The sequence below is a fragment of the Ursus americanus genome, chromosome 13 (assembly GCF_024610735.1).
Source record: "Ursus americanus isolate L20-20 chromosome 13, mUrsAme1.1.p, whole genome shotgun sequence".
Lineage (NCBI taxonomy): Eukaryota > Metazoa > Chordata > Mammalia > Carnivora > Ursidae > Ursus > Ursus americanus.
The window spans coordinates 9,502,319-9,511,153 of record NC_142139.1 but is presented as its reverse complement, the minus strand read 5'-3'; positions in this window follow the sequence as shown (position 1 = coordinate 9,511,153).

Genomic DNA, 8,835 nt, shown 5'->3' with positions numbered 1-8,835 from the left:
ACATGTAGGTCTTTAATCCATTTTAATTTTATTTTTGTATATTGTGTTATAAAGTGGTCTAGTTTCACTTTTTTGCATGTAGCTGTCCAGTTTTCCCAACACTTTTGTTGAAGAGAATTTTCCCATTGAATATTCTTTCCTGCTTTGTCAAAGATTAATTGACCATATAATTGTGGGTTTATTTCCAGATTTTCTATTCTGTTCCATTGATCTATGTGTCTACTTTTGTGTCAGTACCATAATGTTTTGATTACCACAGTTTTGTAATATAACTTGAAGTGATATGCTCAGTTTTGCTTTTCTTTTTCAAGATTGCTTTGACTATTTAGGGTCTTTTGTGGTTCCATACAAACTTTACGATTGTTTGTTCTAGTTCTGTGAAAAATGCTATTGGTATTTTGATAGAGATTGCATTAAATCTGTAGATTGCTTTAGGTATTATGGACATTTTAACAGTATTTGTTTTTCCAATCCGTAGAATATCTTTTCATTTCTTTGTGTCATCTTCAATTTCTTTTCTTTTCTTATTTTTTAAAAAGATTTTATTTATTTATTTGCCAGAGAGGGAGAGAGAGAGAGCATAAGCAGAGGGAGCAGCAGGCAGAGGGAGAGGGAGAAGCAGGCTCCTAGCTGAGCAGGGAGGCTGACGTGGGGCTGGATCCCAGGATCCTGGGATCATGACCTGAGCTGAAGGCAGATGCTTAACTGACTGAGCCACCCCAGGTGCCCCTTCAATTTCTTTCATCAGTGTTTTATACTTTTCAGAGAACAGGTTTTTCACTTCTTTGGTTAGGTTTATTCCTAGATATTTTATTATTTTTGGTGCTACTGTAAATGGGATTGTTTCCTTAATTTCTCTTTCTGCTGCTTCAGATTAGTGTATAGAAATGCAGCAGATTTCTGTACCTTGATTTTGTATCCTGCAACTTCACTGAATTCATTTATCAGTTCTAATAGTTGTTTGGTAAAGTCCTTCGGGTTTTCTATAAAGTATCATGTCATCTGCAAATAGTGAAAGTTTTACTTCTTCCTTACCAAGTTGGATGCCTTTTATTTCTTTTTGTTGTTGATTTGGCTAGGACTTCCAGTACTATGTTGAATAAAAGTGGTGAGAGTGGACATCCTTGTCTTGTACCCTTCCTTAGGGGAAGGTTAGGTTGTTTATAGATTTTTCTTGGTTCTTGAGGTAGGTCTGTGATGCTACGAACTTTCCCCTTAGAACTGCTTTTGCTGCCTCCCAAAATTCTTGAATCATTGTGTTTTCCAAATCATTGTTTTCCTTTTCATTTGTTTCCATGTACTTTTTGATCTCTTCTTTGATATCTTGATTGACCCATTCATTGTTTAGTAGCATATTATTTAACCTCCATGTATGTGTGGTCTTTCCAGATTTTTTCTTGTGGTTGATTCCTAATTTCAAAGTGTTGTGATCAGAAAAGATGCATGGTATGATTTTTTTAATTTGTTGAGATTTGTTTTGTAGCCTAATATGTGACATATTTTGGAGAATGTTCTGTGTGCACTTGAAAAGAATGTGTATTCTGCTGTCTTAGGCTGGAATGTTCTGAATATATCTGTTAAATCCATCTGATCCGGTGTGTCATTCAAAGTTGCATTTCCTTGTTAATTTTCTGTTTGGATGATCTGTCTGTTGATGTAAGTAGGGTGTTAAAGTCTCCTACTATTATTTTATTACTATTGATTATTTCTTTTATGTTTGTTATTAACTTTTATGTATTTGGGTCCTCCTCTGTTGGGTGCATAAATACTTAAATTTTTATATCTTCTTCTTAGATTGTTCCCTTTATTATTATGTAGTGTCCCTCTTTGTCTCTCGTTACAGTCTTTGTTTGAAGTCTGTTTTGTCTAATAAAAGTATTGCTACTCTGGCTTTCCTTTGACACCCATTTACCTGATAAATATTTCTCCATCCCCTCACTCTCGATCTGCAGATGTCTTTAGGTCTGAAGAGAGTCTCTTGTAGGCAGCAGGAAGATGGGTCTTATTTTTTTATCCACTCTGTCATCCTGTGTCCTTTGATTGGAACATTTAGTTCATTTACATTCCAAGTAATTATTGATAGATATGTATTTATGGCCATTTTGTTACTTGTTTTGTGGTTGCTAATAGCACATGCATTTTATAAAGTAATAATGGTCTAAGACAAAGTATGATTTATGAGGTCAGAGAATAAGAGATCATTAAAAACAGGTCTGGAATTGAACTAAGAGATCTAGGTGTCCTGGCCAATGATATTTTGTACGACAAATCATACCATGTGTGAAAACTAAATACACAAATTAAATTTATATTTTATAATTGTTATTTCAATTGTAAAAAAGTCAGGAATGTCTAGAGGTCATTTCACACTACAATAATAACTCTGCCAACACATTCATAGCAATAGTTCTTTGATATCTCCAGCAGTCAAAACCAAGGATCGAGAGGGGAAAAAGTGTGATGCAAAAGTCTTTGAAACATCACCCAATAACTGTTGTGTGCCGGAGTGCACAGCTATTCATATACAGGATTCTGAAAGTATATATATGTAGAGATAGATACAGATATAGAAACTAGATTATTATTACCTGGATTAGTAGACATATTTCACTTCTTTTCCCACTCTGTAATCTCTGTTCCTGTATGTCAAGTTGCTCAGCTGATTATTCAAGGCCTCAATATATGATAGATACTAATCTTACCCAGACATACCCTGAGCTATAATAGTATAAAACTATAGAACTATACCTTCCAACAAGTATATATGGAGCTTTGATGACCTACTCAGCACTCCACTGAATTCTCTAGGATTGAAAACAACAACAACAAAACCACAGATGACAGTCTCCTAACCCTTTCAAGAAATAGGACTAAACATGCTCACTGTGTGGTCTGAAGATCTTTAATATGTTTTTGAATGCTAGCTTTTACACTGTCACTAAAAAGGTGCCAAACCTTTTGCTTGTAAATTTTTTAAAGATTTATTTCTTTGAGAGAGAGAGAGAGAAAGCGCGGGAGCATGCATGCACGCACCCTGGGGGGGAGTAAGCGAGGGGAGGGACAAAGGGAGAGAGAGAATCCTCAAGCCCTCTCCTCACTTAGTGGGGAGCCCTACATGTGGCTCGATCCCAGGACCCTGAGATCATGACCTGAGCCGAAATCAAGAGTCGGATGCTTAACCGACTGAGCCACCCAGGTGCCCCTGCTTGTAAATTTTTTATTTTAATTTTATAAAGTATGTTGAGTGCCTATCTTCCCTGCAAACTTTGCCTGGCTAGCCTACTCAAGTCTTAAATTTCTATTCCTTGGAAAATATCCTCTGAGATCTTGTTGAGTTTAGTTGCCCATCTCTGTTATATTCCTATATTCCCCATATCCTGGTCTTTATACTACTTTATTGTAGTTATTTAGTTGTCTCTATCCTCTGCTAAACTGTAAGTTCTATAATGACAGGGACATGGTACGTAATGGGAAAATTGTGAGGTAATGAATAATAGTAGATACACTTTCAGAATTCTGTTGCTTGAAATATGCATATTAATTTACAGATATGTAACTATAAGTACAAGTCTTTCCCTGTACTGGACGCATATAAGTTGAAAACCACTGATCTATAATACAGTCAGAAATTTTACTTAAAAGAAATCAGGGTACTATCTTGCTATATATTACAAATTAAAATTTTAATATATAACAATTGTTAACACGTTTATCTGAGGCTATATGCTAAGCAGTTTACTTCATATTGAGTTTACTTCCCACAAGTCCAAGATGTTAACACTGTTCCTATTTTATACCTAGGACAAATTAATTTTATCAAGGATAAGTAACCAAAGATCACATAGCTATTAAGTGATGGGGTCAGGAACTAAATTAGGGCAATCTACTTGTCCCAGCTCTTATCTACTGTGCAATACTTATCACTATGCTACCTGCCCGAGTTATTACCTTATCTCCAAGCTTCAAACAGCCTTTCTTTGCTGTTATTTGTGATTCTGAAGCTGAGAAGCCACATTTCTGCTTCTCCAGCTGGACTTAGGCTTTGCCAAGAGGGGGCACGAGAGGGCGACTGCAAGCCTGGAGGAGGAAGATGGGGCATGCTCTTTTCTGGCTGCTTCCTGTGGGCTCCCAGTAGGCTTCCTGTCTGCTTGTGTGTGCCACAGGCATTAGCCTTGCATGTTTCCTCACTCCAGCAGCAGAAACCCTTTCTCTAGATGCAGGAGAATCAAGTTTGCAGTAGTCCAAACTACTTACAGAACCAGCTTCATTAAACTCCTCTCCTCAGGGTGTGTGGGTCCCTGTCCACCGGGCCCTTCCCCTTCGAAACTGCGTAACTGTATCTCTGTTACCCAGTATTGGAGATGACGGGTGCTTCTTGCACTTGCAACCTCCAAGAAAACGAGAATTCTCCTTCACGGACCTAAATAACAACTTTATACTTTAGTAACATTCAAGCTACTGAGGTTCTCTCTTCTCACTGGATCTTGACCCGTTAAGGTCATACATACAGCTATTACGTGATACTCAGGAATTAGAGTTGGGCCATTCTACCAGCCACTGCTCTTCTCTACTGTGAAATATTCTTCTCTACTGTGAAATACTCTTAGCACCATGCTAGCCTATATGAAATGTATTAACTTGTCATCATTTTCTAAACAATAATAATAAAAGAAGAGTAAAGAAGTAAATTAACAAAAAAAATTCAGTTCAAAGCTTAGAAACTGTCAAATAGAAATCTATTGGTCATGCAATCACGTGGACTTCTTTAAATAATCTTTTCACTATCTAGTACAGATAGGTATGTATTTTGCTAGCTGGATTACCATCTATCCATCTAGATAGAGAGCTAGCTGTATTATGTAGCTAATCTCAATTACATAGCTAACATAAAGCTAGAAAACACTAACTAGTCCAACTCCTGATTTGGGCTTTCAGGTATTTGATGGAGTCAAGAATCATGACTTTTCATATCTAAAATGGATAATTAGCCTGTCTGTATTTTTCCTGTACAGAATAGATGCCGTAGGGAAATCTGTGAGTGCATGTGATATTTCCATGTTTGAAGTTACCATACTGTTGCTGCTGTCGCTGTTACTGTTCTCCACACGATTCTAACTATAAGTTTAAGTGAATTTTTCTTCAAGTTCTCATATTTGGAAAATGTTTAACAATAAGTATGGCCTTAATTTGATCATCAAATGTTTTAATCACTTATACGCTAGGTACAGAATCAAGTTCTGGTGCACAATGGCTAACAAGGCAGACCATGCAGTTCTAGCACTGCCCCACAACCTAGCAGGTAAAATATATGTGAAACAAACGGGTGTTTTATAAAAAGTATTTAATATTTAACTTTAGGCCATCTGTTTCCGAGTTGTTTGGGGGGTCCTGGTGCAAATAAGACAATACCTTTAACATACAACTGGATGAAAGGAGTCAAAATTTTAAGACTTTTTAAAAAAAATGAATTCATTATCTTAACTTCGTTAATTACATGGAAAACTCAGCAAGATCAAGGAGCTACAAAGTGACTTATGTGCTGATAACCTTACTTTCCCTGATTTTAGGCCATGCCCCAAACTTAAATGTCTATACATAACCAACTATATTTTTGGAGTAACAGGGTGTTCACTGACTCATAAGTCATATCCACCTTTCATAAGTACAGCTCTCTCAATCCACAAATTAAATATTTTCAAAAGCTTTCTTCAGTATTACTACAGAATGGCTTAGTTTCACTCTGTGAAAGGTGCTGTAACTGGGAGGAAATGAGAGCAGGATTAATATCTGCTTTTGAGCTCCTACCATTTATTGTCCTCTCTTGCATTCCATTCCAGGCAAGATTTAAAACTACAGACTGAAACTTTTGCTATACCCAGGAATCACTCAGGAAGCTTGTTAGAATGACACATTTCTGAACTCCACCTTCAGGTCTAGGGTGTGGCTCAATAATTTGCATTTTCGATTTGGTTGAGAAACTGTCATGCAACACAATCATTGCTTTGAAGATTAGCTAGGTACACCAGAGTGAGAGTGAATCAGAAGATAGGTATGATATGGAGCCAGGATCTAAAACATAATGTAAATTAAATCCACACGGGTTCTGAAGATATCTTGGAAAGGTGGTCATTGTCACTGAAGATGATCATCTGATCATTGTTCTCTGAACTTGCCTGGTGATTAGAATCATCTGGGGACCTTTATAAAGCGGTTCATTCCTGGCTTTGTCTCCCAGAGACAAAGTTGGTCCCCAACTTCATCTGCCCCACAGAATCACCTAGGGAACATCTAAAAAATCCAGATATCCAGGCCATACCACAGACTGAATCAAAATCTCTAGGGGTCAACTGGGGCATTAGTTTGTTTTGTTTTAATTTTTTCTTGAGATATAATTGATACATAACATTATATTAGTTTTAGGTGTACAGCATGATTTAATATGTGCTTATATTGCAAAATGATCAGCACAATAAGTCTAGTTAACATCCATCTTCACATATAGTTACAAATTTTTTTCTTGTGATAAAAACATTTTTTAAGATTTATTTATTTATTTGAGAGAGAGGGCGAGAGAGCACCATGAGAAGGGGGGAGGAGAGGGAGAAGCAGACTCTCAGCTGAGCAGAGAGCCCGATGCAGGGCTCAATCCCAGGACCCTGAGATCATGACCAGAGCCCAAGGCAGACGCTCAACTGACTGAGCCACCCAGGTGCCCCCAAAACTTTTAAGATTTATTTGCTTAGCAACTTCGAAATACACAATGCAGCGTTACTAACTATAGTCATCATACCATACTTCACATTACATCCCCATGACATATTTACTTTATAACTGGAAGTACTTTTGACCACCTTCACTCATATTGCCCACCACCTCCCACCTCTCTCTCCCACCAGCACACACACCTCTGATAACCACCAATCTGTTCTAAGTGTTTTGTTTTGGGAAGTTGCTGTTTTTAGATTCCATATATTTATGAAAGCATATGTATTTGTCTTTTTTCTGTCTGGCATAGTTCACAGCCATAAGTAATTTTTAAAGCTCCCCTGTGATTTTGGCATATAACCAATAGTGACTATGCTAGAGCTTGATTCTGGTGGTGACCAAGAATCAAAATTTTTAGCAACAGCTCCAGGTAGTTCATATGAACACCAAGTTTGGAAGTTATTAAATTTGATTTGCAAGAAGCTATTTGGAGTTATTTAAAGAAAGAACTGTCCACATTTGACCAACTCTATAATACACAGTGACAAAAGGTTGATTTGTCTTTATTTGGGATTGATGATTCCCACATTTTTTAGTTTAAACTGCTTACTTGTGTCACCAACAACTGCATTCAATATATATACACATGCACACACGTATGCATACACGTACACTGTAGATTTGTACTCATATTGTGAAATAAGGGCTAAACACACAGATGACATGTCATTACCTTAAAAAAGATTTACTGCTACTCTACTAATGAAATATTACTTCCCTGGTGGGTGATATTTAGGGCGTAGTGTTAAAATTGTATTTCCTGGTTTAAATTTACTATTCATCTTCATCAAGTCCTTTAAAAGTCAAAGTGGAGTAACTTGTTCCCAAGAAGAGAAAGTTCCACCCCACCTTCCATAAACTGGAACACAATGTATGTTCCACTGAGTACAAAAGAACTGAGAGGTTATGTCTTAAACCCCATCCAAGAGGGTGAAAAGTTACTTGCTAAAATATTTCGATGATATCCTACAACACAGACACCAGTACAGCACTGTTGCTCGATTACAGGAAATCTTAACTTTGACTGCCTCCATCATGTTCTGCAATCACCTCAAAGAATCTTAAGGTCTTAAATCTGAACTGAACAACAGAGATCTCTGCCCTAGTCTAACTCTCATGTTTGAAAGTAAAGGCAAATAATGAACAAATCAAATGCACTGATATGCCTAAAGTCTCACAGGGACTTAATACCTGATTTCCTGACTCTCAGCCTCGGCCTCTTAAACCCCCACCGTTGTTGTCTACTCTCCCAACCCATTCATCTTTAGGCCACTTGCCGTTGAACACTCTAAATGGTAGTAGTTTAGGGGGATCTAACACCCCTCCTCATTCACCTCTGAGAAGTACAAAATCAAACATAATACTGTGCTAAGTGGGCGAGGCTTTTATGATTCAGAAGAGTTTAAAAAGTCTTCCCTTTGTGCCCTTTGAATAGCTTTTCTATCTTTCCATTCGCTTGAGCCTTTCAGCGGTAAGAACTGGGCCTGAGTCAGAAAGAAAAAGACATGAGCAACTTACTAAGCTTCATTCTAGCCTTTAATAAAGAGCTTTCACATAACACTATATTAACTACACTAGAATTAAAATTTAAAAAAAAAGACATTTCACTTTCTTTTTGAGGTAAGGACCTCATGAACAGAGTACATGTTCAGGAGAATGGCCTGTTTTTTAATCTAGCCAAGAATTTTCCAACTGGCATATATTCTTTGGTATCCTGGAGTTCTCTGTGGGAAATTAAAATTAATTTTAGTCGATTCTGCCTCTTGTGGAAGACAACCTTTTATCCTAGCTCCAGCATTTGTGTTTGTGTTCATAGATGTGTTCTCATGAATTGAAGGCCAAATAACAACACAGAATGCTATAGCAAGAAAAGGTTTGCAGTACTTCAAGTAAAGAAAAATAGGAGGGTAAGTGATTCATTGTAAAACACGTGGTAGGATAGGCTCTGTGGTAGTCAAATTGCATTTTTACTAAAATTCGATATTTTGTTGGTTTGGTTCCACTTCTTTGTGCAAAACAATTTAAAATAGTATAATTGGTAGCACAATAGCTCATTCCAGAGAGTCTTAC